Below are 14,446 nucleotides of genomic sequence, written 5' to 3' on the forward strand. Positions count from 1 at the left end.
CTAGTCTGCGCACCATATGGGCATGTTTTTGATAGAAACGACTGCAAACCGCTAGTAAATATTCCCAACCGTTTATGAACGGGCATAAAAGCTAAGGGTGATGCAACAAAGTACTATTTATCATACTGTTTCCCTTTGACTGTAATTTGTCTGCATTTTCGCATTATTTTAATATTTTGAATTTTTTTAAAAATTATTCTAATTTTGTGAATGTTTTCAAATAACAGTTTTCATATAATCTATATCACATTTTATGTATTTACGTGATTATATAATGCACAAAATAGATTTATATTATGATAATTCATATTTTGTAATAATTATTTTATATGCAATAAATTAGAATTGCAAATCATTCAACACATTTTCTTTGATTATTCTTTTTTTTTTTAATTCGAAGTGTAGATATGCAACTGCCAATACCGATCCTCTTCAATTCCTTGTGCATAGTTCGGCGAGAGCTGGATCGGGAACAGCCTTCATTAAATGCTTTGGTCAAAAGTTTTGTTTGTTCGTAATTCCTTCTTCAAATCGCAAATCGGTCCATACCTTGAATACTGTTCTCGAATTTAGGATACTTCCCTAAGAAGATCCTAACATACTTCACTCGGTACAGAAGAAAGAAATTTGGTTGATTATTTGCCCAAATCTAACCAATTCACTCCCCTCTCCTTCACCCAATCGCATGTACTGAGTGTAATTTCCAAATATTTCTATGGTCACTGTTCATCAGAATTTGAATCGATTACCTAACTCTGTTCTGTAATCTCTTCAGTACAAATTTTTCATCTGTTCCTTCTAAGGCTGTCATTTGAAACAGTCTTTTAGTTATACATTTCCTAAAGAGAACAACAACCTTCAGGTCTTAAAATCCAATTTAAAAAAAAATTCTTCTTTCTTCTCAACTCTTCCTTCACTGTAGTGTAAACGTATTTTATTTTCCTTATATATGTAATATCTTTATATTTACTCTTCTATCTTTATTCTATTCCTAATTCTTTATAGCTTCACTCTAATTCAATTTTTCTCTCATAACCTTTTTCACTTACTCTACTACGTTTCATGTTTGTCCACCTTCCGTATTTATTAGCCGTATGCCAATGAATACTGAAACTTTATTTGTAAGACTGCACCATCAGTATATCAAATATTCGGCATAAGACTAAATAAAACGTCCGGTAGATCTCTCTCTATCTTGCGAGTGAAACTTCCCTCAACAAAGTTTACATGGACAGTCGTTGTTAATAAGTAACTAAGCTGCACTTTTATTGCCTTAGTTGTTTCCCACTCACAAATCCGTTTTATTTAGGAACAGTGCAGTTGTAAAATAAAAGATCAGGCAGCACTCTTTTAACAAATAATTAAAACACATGTATTTACATTAATATGAAATATACATGAAACAAACGACAGGGAGACTGCTTTCTCTACCCATCTAGAAATCTTTAGCATAAAATTAGAACCCTTTTACTTCAATACAAAATAATCTCTTTAACTCAAACACTTATTTACTCTTTGCTTACAAATTCAACTTATTAAACTTCTAGATTACTCACAAAGAGGTTAGTTAACTCTCTGTTAAGTTATTTTTACAAATTTCCATATCGACTTCTAACATGCCAATTGACTCTCTTATGGACACTTCAAATTACTAATAAACTAACTCTTTACTGTCCATATACAATATATCTCCTAGATTATAAGAGAAAATATACAAAACGATATAACTTACAGAGGCTCTGTATCACACATTCAGTCAAGAGTCTTTTACTCAAGTCTTTCTGGCTTTTCTTTCATCTCGAGTTTTGGGCTTCCTTTAGGAGTATCTTGCTTCAGCAGTATCACGTCGGGATGTCAGCAGGCTTATGGACTGCAATCTGCGGTACTCTAATACCACATATAAAAGCTTTCAGCATACGGGCAATTCTCCTCTGGATCCTACTTCGGGAACTTCTTCTTCTGATTGCTGCCACCTTTGCTACTAATTGCCAATGAGTGCAACTGCCGCCGACTGGCTCTGGCTCTTCTCAGTAACAGAGCTTCACCTTTGCTCTTTAGGCACTTATATCTCGGCTCTCCTCTTTGAAACTGAGGCCTTTCTTTTCCTCGTTCTTTGCCGCCACTGTTCTGATTCGGACTCCGCATATAGTCTCAGCTAGCTTCCGCTCTGGTTCCAACTGCCTCTAGTTCCGACTTTTGATGACTTTTTCTTGACGTCTGGAAGCCCCTTAATTTCGTCTCAGTCCCCTTTTATTTTACGATCTTGGTTTACTACCCTTGCACTAAGGGTAGTAAACCCCGAAGAATTCGGCATGACTATTTCATCTTCTTTTTAGTTTAACCCGCTCTTTGTTCTCCTCCGTGCAATCTGTTTGATCGTATTTTGCTGGGCGCGGAAACTTGTCTCTAAGACTAGCGGACCTCTTTGATACTATCTTTAAAGGTATTAGCACAGAGCTTGTAAGCAACTCTTATATACAAAACTGGTAAACAACCTTCCTGCGCTCTTACACATAACTATATACAAAAGTTCCCCGATGGAAAGCATTGCCTTTTTTTTTTGACGTTAAAACAGTAAATACATTCACTTCCCACAGGGTTAACTACATCAATATTTTCCAAATAATATAGAAACAAACAAGGTTGTTTACAGTTCTCATGGAACTTGACCTACGTAAAAAATCGATGTAAAGCGCTTTGATATTTTTAAGCTACATCGAGTTTTTACAGTAGTATAGTTCTACAGAATGAACAGTTTCTCATATATAAAATTAATGAAAATATTTTCAGAGAAGAAATATTTTTGCTTCCCATTAAATAACCAAACAGATAAACACTTAGAGATTAGCATTTTAATGAGTATTTTAACAGAATTAAGAAATCATTTCATCGAGCAGTCATTTCTTTTCTACAGCTCAATTTTCGGAAGGGGACTTCCACATTATCATAAATTACGATATGAATTATTTGGTTGTTCCAAGAATGGGAGTGTTAGGCGGAAATTTTTTTACAACTTTAGTAAATAGTGTATCTACTTTTGTAAAATGATATTAAACCTCTCCTCATTCATTGAAACGCACATGAACAAACTATCTATCTCAATGGCTTTAATAGGCCTTTAAGGTCCACAACCTTCCAAGTATGCTTGGATTTCGTACCCAAACTATGAGGATAGGATGGTCACCCCTTTGCCTATAAGTATTCCTGGCTGTATACCTGTGTTCACGAGGCCAGTTTGCCTGCATGTAGGATGAAAAACCTCAGATAAACTGGTAGAAAAAACCCTGCTGCCCACGCCTAAGATCGGCTAACTTGGCTATGGCTGAGGAAGATCGGGAATCGAACGTAGGACACTCCTTCCCCAGACATATGGTTGCGAAGCGCAAAGCCACTAGGCTAACCGTGCGGACACATACACAAACACATACTGTATAAATAGGATACCAATCATCCCGAACATGCAAATAAAATAAAATAAAATAATACATATAGGCTTAAACAAGTCTGAAATACTTGAAACGTTGTATTTCTTTATTTCTGTAACTATTGTAGTGATTCTTGACTTGAAATTCCTGGGATAGAAAGAAACTACGTGGAACTGTAATGAAAGTGGATAATTTCCTAACTAAAGTTTTACGCGCCAGAGTTTAGTCATTCTCAGCTCGCCTTTTTTAGAGCCACTTTAAAGACACAGATACCTACTCGAAAATGAGTTAGAATGAAATTACCTCGAAAACAAGAACATTTCCGTGTGTGGAGGACATTTTCGCTTTTCACAGCGAACTTCTGTGATTACCGATGACGGAAGAATGGGGTTGTGCACCAAAATTTGTACAGTATTACATCATCAGTTCTATTGCAGTTCACCTGGTTGTGTAGAACATGAGCAGATTTCAGGAACAGTCTGTGATTTGAAATGAGATTTGCATAGCAGCCTAGCTTTTTTCCACCTAATGAAATGGACCTCTTAAGTGCGTTGTTAGTCCGCTTTTAGTTTGCCAATAAAATGCCGAATCACATACCAGCCACTGAATTAGATACCTTTATGCAGATTACGTAAACGTTACTTGCGCAGCCCATATGAAAAATACCAGTACATTCACTTGCGTTATCATATGTTCTAGGCAACTGACTGTTTAAGAATTCTGCTGGCCAGTAATCTTCAGTAGTGTTGATCACAATGGAAAAACAAAGGGACTTTCGAAATTCGTTAAAGGGCTTATTTTGGGTGCCCATATGACTGAGCCACAATTTTGAAAAGAGTAGAGTTGATTGGTTTCTCAAAAGGTGAAAAGGTAAGATATCCCTGGTGTTTAATCAGCGGAAGTATAAACGACATCGGTTTTCTACGAGGACGTAACTGTGATCCTAAGAGAGTCTGTTAGGAACAAGATCGTGGTCGATCCTCGTATGGATAAACAGTACTTCCTGTGTACAGCAATTGACCAAGGTATTTAATGAAGGCTGTTCCCAACGCATATATCACTGAACTATGCGCAGGGAATTGAAGAAGATCGGTATTGGCAGACGCATTGCTATAGCGGAACCACTGTATTAAATAATAGTTTCTAATTCAGTGGTGTGTACTTTCTGTGTCTCCTTTTCTTAATAAGGTGTCCTGTTCTGTCCAGTGCTCGACTTTTATGTAAAATCCTACTCGCTATTCAAAAAAATGTATTTCCAACTCCTCCACTTACCCTGTGTTTTCAATATGTCCTAATAAGTCATTAGGAGTTCCATAAATTGCTTTTGCTGAATCTGTTTTCTTAAAGGCAAAAAAAAAGATTTTGTGTAGAGAGTTATTTTAATAATCATAAAATATTCTGTATTGTCCACTCTGCAGCTATTCGCCAGCTAACAAAACCTTCTAGCACGTGTGCGTTGGCAATCGTATTTTTCTAGCCCTAGTCCTGTCTGCCCAAAATACTGGAATCTACACTAAGAGGAAATACCGCAGATTCCTGGGAAAACAGATAGAGTCCAAGCGGTCATTGATTTTTCTCAGGAAGGAAGAAACTTTGTCTTTTTTGTTGTTGTTGTTGTTGTTGTTTTAGGAATTAGCCTTCTCTATCTGTTGTAACTTTAATGTAGATTCTGGATATAAATATGTATATTCTAGTTGGAAGAGTAGTGTGGTTGTTTTTTAAGGAGTTTAGCAAGGGGTTTTGTTGTCACCTTTTGTTCTAATGATATTTGAAGAGCTTATTTTTCATCGCAAGTCCGGAGAACGAAATTCGTTCTGCCATGGATGCTAAAGTTTTGAAAATCCAAAGTTTTGGCCAGTGTGGTGATATAAAGCGGTATGTAGCTGTCTGCCTCTTCGTATCGGTTTAATAAACTTCTTCTTTTCTCGCTAATAGTAAAAGAATTCAGGCGGGGATATTGTTGAAAAACGTTAGAAAGGTCCTCAGGTCCATGCTGCCAAATGACAAAGACATCATATATATATATATATATATATATATATATATATATATATATATATATATATATATATATATATATATATATATATATATCTTAGCTATACTTTGATTAGCCTAATTTAGTGCCAAAGTTTCAAAAGATTACATGAATAAGTAAGCAGTGGGAGAAAAAATGAGACGCCATTTGCTACGCATTCACAGTTTTTGAAGAGATGGTTATTCCATCTAAAATACTTCAATTTAAGTTAGTGCTTAATGGGATTACCAATTTCACAGCGAGGATATTTTCGAAAGGAATGCTAATGTACAATCAGTTGAATATTAGTGAAAGAGAGATGACCCATCAATGCTCACTAAACGATTCTCCTTCAACTTAAGGTTCTTTATAGTGGTTTTAACGTGTGTGGAGTTTTATTATTATTATTATTATTATTATTATTATTATTATTATTATTATTATTATTATTATTATTATTATTATTATTATTATTATGTAAGAAGATATCTTGTCGATGTGCTTGTTGAGTTCGAATGCCAAATATTTAGCAAGTACATAGGTGGAACAACTTATGGAACCTACGATGTGGCGCAACAGAGCTCAAGTTCAGCGGACCTTAGTCCATACAGACTTGTTGATTTTTTTTTTTAATTTGAACAGTTTCCATCCAGCTTCTAACATTGTTTAACAGGCTTATCGTTTCATTTTTTTAACTGTGGGACCTTTCACTATTCCAGTATAATTTGACGTATTTGATAATAATTGTTTTATTTTATTATTGTATTCTCTATCAACTTTCTCCCCAGTTACCGTACTGAGATTCTACAGGTTTCATAACTTCTCATAAAATATTTCCAGAGAACGAGGATTTTTTGCTTCCAAATAAATAAAGAAGAAAAAGAAGAAAAATGGAGTCTCATTTCCAAGATCACTTTGAAATTCGCATTTATTAAGAGACATAATGTGATGCACGCATGTTTTATACTCCTATGATACTAGTTTAATGCTACTATCACATGCGAGTGCTAAGATAAATGTCAGCTTAAGCTAGATAAGAGTGTGTGTATAAATATTTAATTTAATCTATAAATTATTTATTTTCATTCCGTTTACATATAACTTTTATTCCAGAAACGTGAACATTAAATCTATGGGAGGCGAACAGATGACTGCAGATGCAAACGATAAATAAACACTTATCGACCTGTTCATGTGTTAATATCATGACGTATAAACGACGTTTAGCCAGCGATATAAAGCTGAATGCAAAATTATCATTTTTACAGTTGCTTTAATTTTGTCCCCAGTATCAAATAAAAAAAAATGAAAGCTGTAATATTCTTGCTTCTGTTCTTCCTTCATTTATGGTAAGTTCATGAGCACCGATATATACGCTAGAGTCTCTCTCTCTCTCTCTCTCTGTATATATATATATATATATAATAATGTTTTCATCAGAAGTGCGTGCACCATTTCCATTTCTTTATTAGAAATTTTTGAATATTTAATTTTAATGTCTGTTATTAGTCCAATAAGTAGGGCAAATCTTCGAAATATCAAAATTTAAACTTCATAAAATTAGCTTCGACAAACACAAACATTTATACATATATTGATATGCTGATAAGAAATTTTGAGATCTTTGCTATTTTGCCACATTTTAGGATTACCGCATTTCAATTTTAACAATACCTAGCATCGATAAGTGGATGATATGCTTCTTTCCTTCTTGTCTCAAGTTTGGCTCTTTCTGTCCTGTTCGTAAAAGCTAGGAAAACTGGTTGTCACTGATCAGTTGTGAACTCCACTCTCTTCAATCAAGCGCATAATTTTCGAAGTTAATTACTTCATATAGTCCAGCTGATTTTTGCAACATTGACGAGACTTAAAATATAATATTTCATCTTAGTAAGTAATGAGGACTGATTAATCAAATAAAAACAAGGTAGAAACAGTCTGCAGAATGTACAACGTCGAGAACGTGGCGTGACGTTTCAGTTCTGCATGTCAATACATAACGTGGTTGCAACATACGGAGGACAAAGTTGGCACATAGCAGCTTAGTCTAATCCTTAAGGTGGAAGTAGAATCATTTTTATTGTCGAGAAATAATATGAATAGAATTGTTTCAATATTTCGTTTGCTTACGTTACAAACACCAGAGACTGGATTGTCTTGCCTTGAACAAAATGTTTACAGAAGTTCATTTTGAGAACATAAAATACTCATGAAACAGATGTGCAGATATTCAAATTTTAATTTATATTGCATTGTACTAATTCATAGCATCTTCCTTTAATATACTGCATTAATATTATTTATTAATATTATTTATTAATATTAATATAATATTATTAATATACTCATTCATATTACGTTACATTAAACCATCCTTTTTTAAGTTTCAAAATTTGTTCATCTACTTATATTAGAGCTTCACTGCGGCCAATAATAGAAAAAGATTGATTGAATTGTTTCATTTTAGGAATTAAAACGGACGAGGATCATCCTTGTGGTCTGGCTTTATGGGTAATTCAAAGAGACGTCAATTTAAACTACTACTGTGAGCAGTAAGTTTAACGAAATTTTGAGTTTCATAGATCTTGTTCCCGTTATCTACAGTGAACAATATATAATCCATCACTAAACAATATTCTTGTTTAGTGATATATTCTATTAATCTCTAATAACCTATGAATAATAAGCTTTCATTTCTTACTATTTTTTACCGAATCTGCATTGCGCATTTTCTAAATAAATTCAAATCCAATTACGAAATGAAGGCATAGTACTTCAACTTTCATTATGAAGTTTCCTCTGTGTCTCTTGACTATTTTTAAGGAATGAAAGCAGAAAAATTAAAGTAGTCACATAATAATTTTAGTAGTCACATTTAACTAAATATAGATGGCGTGAGGGTTACAGGTAAAGAAGAGATTATTCAACTAAAGAGGGCCGATTTTGTTAAAAGCTATCAACCTGGTGTACGCAACATTGAGCTCACTCTTTACCGAAAGAAGAAACGCAGGTGTAAGAGGATTAGATATTAGAGCTGTTGCACAAACCGAATAAGAATTCAGCAGTAGGGAGACTAATGGTATATCAGCACGTGTGCTAAACTGGCTGAACTGGCTATTCCTTTGACCTGGCTGTTTAATATGTGTCTCAGAACAGGGAAGATTCTGCAATAGTGGAAGTATGTATGGTAATCAATTGCACAAGGGTTGTGCAAAGACGATGTAACCAACTATCGACCGATTAGTATCTCAGGAGTGGTGGTGAATATTTTCGAAAAATTGGTTAGGACTCGCATTCAGAAATGGGTTGGCAGTGAATATCTACTTTCCAATGAGCAATATGGGTTTACTGAGGGAAGGTCATGTTTTCGCTACTTGCTCACATTCTATAACAATGTCATCATTGAATTAGACAATGGGGATGTATAAACCATGATACGTTTGGATTTTGCTAAGGCTTTTGACAGAATAGCATGGTACACTGTTGCATAAATTCTAGAATATGGATTTGGAATATAGAACATTAGCGTCGATGGCTGACTGACAGACATCAAAAAGTAGTATACGGGTGATATGAGTCTGCAGGATTTACGAATAAGGTAACCAGTGGTTACCTTACTCGTAATACTGAATAACAGCAGACCAAACAATGTTTGGTCTGCTGTTATTCAATCTGTACATTAATGATATTAATGTCCAGATTGATATTAATAATATTGATATTAATGATAATGATATTAATGATAATGTACATTAATGATATTGGGAAGGATTTGACAAGCGACATACAGCAGCTATTTGCTGATGAGGACAGATAGGTAGGGTAATCAGGAATACTGCTAATACTGCTGTTATGCAGTACTTGCAGAATGATTTGAATAGGCTGGAACTGTGGGAATGGGAAAATGAATGTCAGGTCAATGTCAGTAAATGTAAAGTCTTTCACTTCGGCGTGATGAGATATCTAATGTCGTATGATTTTGTTGGGATTATGCGACAAGAAACTGATGAGGCTAGTGATATCGGAGTATTAGTAGAATAGTAAGTTGAAGTTCAGGGGTCATGTAGAAAATATTGAAAACAACAATCATTGTTTGCAATTGCATTCAAAATACAATTGTAATCCAGAAACGAAAGTTCACAAGTAAATATAAGGATGCCATTTTGCCTCTTTACAAAGCCTTGATAAGACCTCACCTGGACTATTGTGGGCAGGTCTGGTCCCCTGATTTCCGTTGTAATTCTGATATATTGAAGATAGTGCAAAGGAGAATATCAAAAATTGTATCAGGATTGTGGAATACGGATTATGAAGACAGATTGAGAATTTCTAGACTGCAGACACCAGCAAACAGGAGAAAGAGGGGTGATGTGATGGAGACTTATAAACTTCTGAAAGGGTCATACATGATTATTTCAGTTGATGAAATTTTTCGTTTTATGGATGCCGGGAAAGGACAAGAGGGCATCATTGAAGCAAAGAAGAGAATGCGATATAGATTTTACTCTCATAAGATGGTGCGTTATTGGAATAGATTACCATTGGATGTTGTGAGTGCAAGTAATGTGAATGAACTCAAGAACTATGATAGCTGGTACGTGTAGTATATGGCCTATCTCGATCAGTCTATGACTCCCTGAAGGGTCTCTCTCAATAATAATAATAATAATAATAATAATAATAACTTTCTATAGGAATTACATTCTATTCTCTCTCTCTCTCTCTCTCTCTCTCTCTCTCTCCCTCATTCACAGCTAATGAATACTTTTCATATGTGCTAATGTTAATATACACTGCTTGGAAAGAAGTCAGAGGATATCATAGTGTGAAGAACCTCCATCCTACAGATGTTCAAAAGGGTCGAGATCAGAGCTCTATGGAGGCCAGTCAAGTCTGGTGACGTTCATGTCACACAAACCATGCAAATACAGCAGCAGCTGTATGGTACGGTAATGGAATTTTTGTGATGGTGGCGGGGACTCCGTTACAAATTGCTGGGAGAGAGAGAGAGAGAGAGACAATAGTGAATTCCGTAGGAAGCTTTGTACTGCATCGTCCAGGTAGTTCAGATACCGTCGAAGCTCAATATTCGTGGCACCACAAACAGAGGTGAGAGGCCAAACCAGGAAAAACAGGACCCTCCCATTACACCGCCACCTTAGAATTGCATAGTTTGGGTTACACATTCTGGCAATAGACGTTCACCGGGGATACACAGGTGTGGTGGACTCACACCTGTGTATCCCCGGTAATAGATGTAGTGTAATAATCATGCAGTGTTGCCTTCAGTTGTGGAAAGAACGTATACACAGTGATGTGGAAGGCAACACTGCATGTTGATTCAGGTAACGTGGGCTTACACATTTTGGTCCGACCATGGAAACACATTTCGTGGGCCTGGGTTCTGAATGTTTTTGTGCAGATTCGTGTTTCAGTCGATGCCCGAAACTCCGCATTCAACGTGTTGGCCAATGAATGGTGATTGTTTTACATATTTTCCTTCGTATCACCTTACGGTCACGTTCTGTGAATGTGGTGAATCGTCCACTGCGGGAAGCCCTTGTAACTGACTTCCTCCTCTTCCTTCATTTATTGTTGACCTTCGACAACAATTTGTCAATAATTTGCCTTGCCGAACAAATACTCCTAATGGCCATCAGGAGTATCTGTTCGGTAAATTATGGCATTCTATCACAACTCGTCTTTCAAATTCCGTCAGTTCCCTACTCATAGCCATTTCATTCGGACACAGTTGCACTAACTTGGGTGCATCATATTCCTCCAGTTTATACCGGCTACAAATATGTGAATTGTTAGCTGGAAAGATGCACTTTCCTATGGGGATGGTGCGTTGACTTCTTTCTATGCAGTGTATAAATTAACGCCAACATATAAGAAAAGCATCATTTTTTTTGCGCCAGAAGAATGATTGAATAGATTCCTTTCTGCTCACTTAAAAGGAACACTTTCTAATGTAACCTTTTTTTTTTCATCCAACTCCATATATATATTGTTCATGAAACAGTTAAAGCTCTCTCTCCAAACTCGAAACTCGACTTTTAAGTGATACAATTCAATATAATACGCAGTAGACTATATATAATTACATATAAAATTAAATGCATTGTTAGAATTAGAATGAGAAAATTTATTTTAATTTTTATTCGAAATATAATTTATCATATGATAATTTACATATCACTCTTTGGTTCTCGATCGATAACGACTATGCCTTTAGGTTTGAGTGACCTGAGTTCGGATACCACTTAAAATTGGATTTAAACTGAGGAATCTTTATAAGAAATCTTTATAAGTTCTTTTCAGCTAAAGTAAGTCAATTTGATGGACTTCTTCCTTTATTCTTATAAGATTAGTGTTCTATATTCTTAGCAATTGGTGTCTAAATAATTGGTGTCGTGTGTTTTTTGCATTGCAGTCTCTTACAAAAGGATTTAAATTGTTCGACAGAATTTCCTGATGAAGACAAAAGGACTGAAATCGAAGGTTCTGGGCACTATGGATCTGTCAAAGGCTGTTTGTGAAGTTGGGTCTCATCTGCGTACTGGTAAGAATATTTTTAATTTACCTACAGTATGTAAAATTTACTTAGGTAAAGTGTAGCATTACCTAAGAACTGAGAATCTTTATTACTCCAACATAAAATTTTTTAGAACTATTTTTGCTTCATTTATTAAAGTGTCATCTGAAATACTCGTATTTAATGTAATTACTACATAGTTAATTATAAGTGCATTTTTATGATGTTCCTGATGTTTTATGATGTTGTTAATAATAGGGATATACAGAAAATCCATTTATATTACAGATTTCCAAAAACTAAGAAACTGTTGGGATCAAAATGATATTACATGTACAGACGCAGATATTTTTTATGAAACAACGGCAGAAAATGTTTGATGGTAAGTTTCAAATTAAGTTCAGTTTGTAAGTAATGTTCCATAATATCTTAATTTATATTTCAAGGCCCTAATTTCGTAATAGCTTTCAATGCAAGCTAAGCACCTTTGGTAGTTTCTACTTATATTAAAATTTTTCTGCCGTGCTAAATTCTAAAGTAAGAACAGAGTATAGTGAATATGCCTAGAATTCACTAAAATTAATAACTAAAACTATTAAATTAATAATTTAATATTTTCAATGTTGAATAAATAAATAACGTGTGAAAATTATTTTCATTAAATATATTGTAAACAATTAATATATTAATTGATTCATTATTTAATATTAACTAATCAAATTAGTTAATATTAATTAATATTAACCGATTCATAAAAGTGGCAAGTGGCATAATTATATGAAAGATCAGCAGCCACTAAATAGAATTTCGATAGCTCACTTTCATAATGAGATTCTAAATTAATAAACTAGTACTTTTAAAGCTATTCACCTGAATATGTCTCCTTCCAACATTCAGACTTTTACTAAATAATGGTATCGTACTGATTGACTAATTGGATTTCAAACATTTTATTTTACTAGAAATGTGCACAACACACGATTATAAGCAGCGGAAAGACATTCATTTATATATGACAGAAAACTTCGGAATAGGGCTGGCACAATTTCATTTTAAATCTGACCATGAATAGTTTGAAATGATTCCAGTAGTGTCACATCCGTTTATATCAAAATCTCTCTCTCTCTCTCTCTCTCTCTCTCTCTCTATTCGGCAGAGCCTCAATAGCTACGTCGGTAACGAGATGCCCTTGGTTTGGAAAAACCAGTATCCGAATTGCTTCTGGTACGCGAAGAATTATAATAGCTTTTTATCTAAAGGTGAGTTAGTCAATTTTATATGGAGACAGTTGGTTTTTCCTCCAGGAAATTCAGGTTTTTCATCCAGCATAGCAAGTATTTCGCCACTTCTGCACCAGTTCCATTGCAACTGATTGTTGTATGAGTCATGAATGTAAAAGGAGCTTTCGCACAACTGTCTCTTCGTTGCACTTCAGCTGGCTTCGCTGGTCTAGTAATCAGTATATTTATCGCATACAGTTTATATCACTCTTCAAAGAACAGAATGTGGGTTCGAATCCACATTCCATGGTAAGCATGGACGTTTGTGAATGCTATCATGTTGTGGAAGGATTTCATCCGCAGGTGTAAAACTATTATTATGTTTATAGCAGGCCTGAAGTGACCAGAAAAAGTAAGTTGTTTGGTCTCTAGAATAGAATTTCTGAACTATCTCACATTAGTTCACCACCAAAATAAAATATCGGATAGATTTTTACAATGTTCAGATATTCTCTAGTGCTTAAATAAATATAAAAAGAAAATGTTTAATATAATTTTATAAACGCTTTGAAGAGTTTTAAAATTTAATTTATATACACATGTATATCACAATTCATAAATGTGTATCATTCAGTTAACCACTTGTACTGTATTGTATAAATGATATATAATATATATGACTATTCATTTTCTTCTTTCAAGTAATATGCTTGGGATGCTTCTGTGTATAGAAAAACGACTTCTTCAAAGTTGCGGAGTTCAAGTGGCTGATGCTGGAAGGGAAGCCATCCGTATATTATTTTCACGATTCACTGAAATATGTTCTTCAGTGCAACATAAATGCGTTGTTAATTGAAATACTGAAATATAAATCTTTTTTGCTTTATGTAATTATACAGAATAAAATACATTATTCTAGTTGAGTTTCTGTTTATTGCATGAAAAGATTCATTGCGCATTCTGTATTTATTGGAAACAAATTTCTTAGCATTCGTGTGTAGAGGCTTAAGTGCTGTGAGGACATCATGTTGGAGGCTTAATGGATTTTTTACAACACTCAAAAAGAATTAAAATAGAATTTAATACTTCCTATATTTCGTCCTGGTCACTAGGACATCTACGGAGATTACAAAAACAATTAATGTAACATGCACACAAATATCATACAATACTAAGCCTAACCACGTGGGTGACACTAAAGTCCTATCTGGGTGGAGTGCCCTCTAAGGGCGGTAGTAGGTGGCCT

General features: G+C 34.6%; 1 long non-coding RNA gene across 1 annotated transcript; it reads left to right on the forward strand.

The window, feature by feature from the left end:
* The first annotated feature begins 11,881 nt into the window (after positions 1 to 11,881).
* Positions 11,882 to 14,028, forward strand: LOC150108818 (uncharacterized). Its single transcript, XR_016549333.1, has 3 exons — positions 11,882 to 12,007; positions 12,269 to 12,362; positions 13,903 to 14,028. It is a non-coding gene; the product is annotated as an uncharacterized LOC150108818 (long non-coding RNA).
* Positions 14,029 to 14,446: the final 418 nt, after the last annotated feature.

This window comes from Typopeltis vanoorti, chromosome 2, assembly GCF_054136105.1.
Source record: "Typopeltis vanoorti isolate ZY-2024b chromosome 2, IOZ_Tvanoo_1.0, whole genome shotgun sequence".
In the NCBI taxonomy this organism is placed as follows: Eukaryota; Metazoa; Arthropoda; class Arachnida; order Uropygi; family Thelyphonidae; genus Typopeltis; species Typopeltis vanoorti.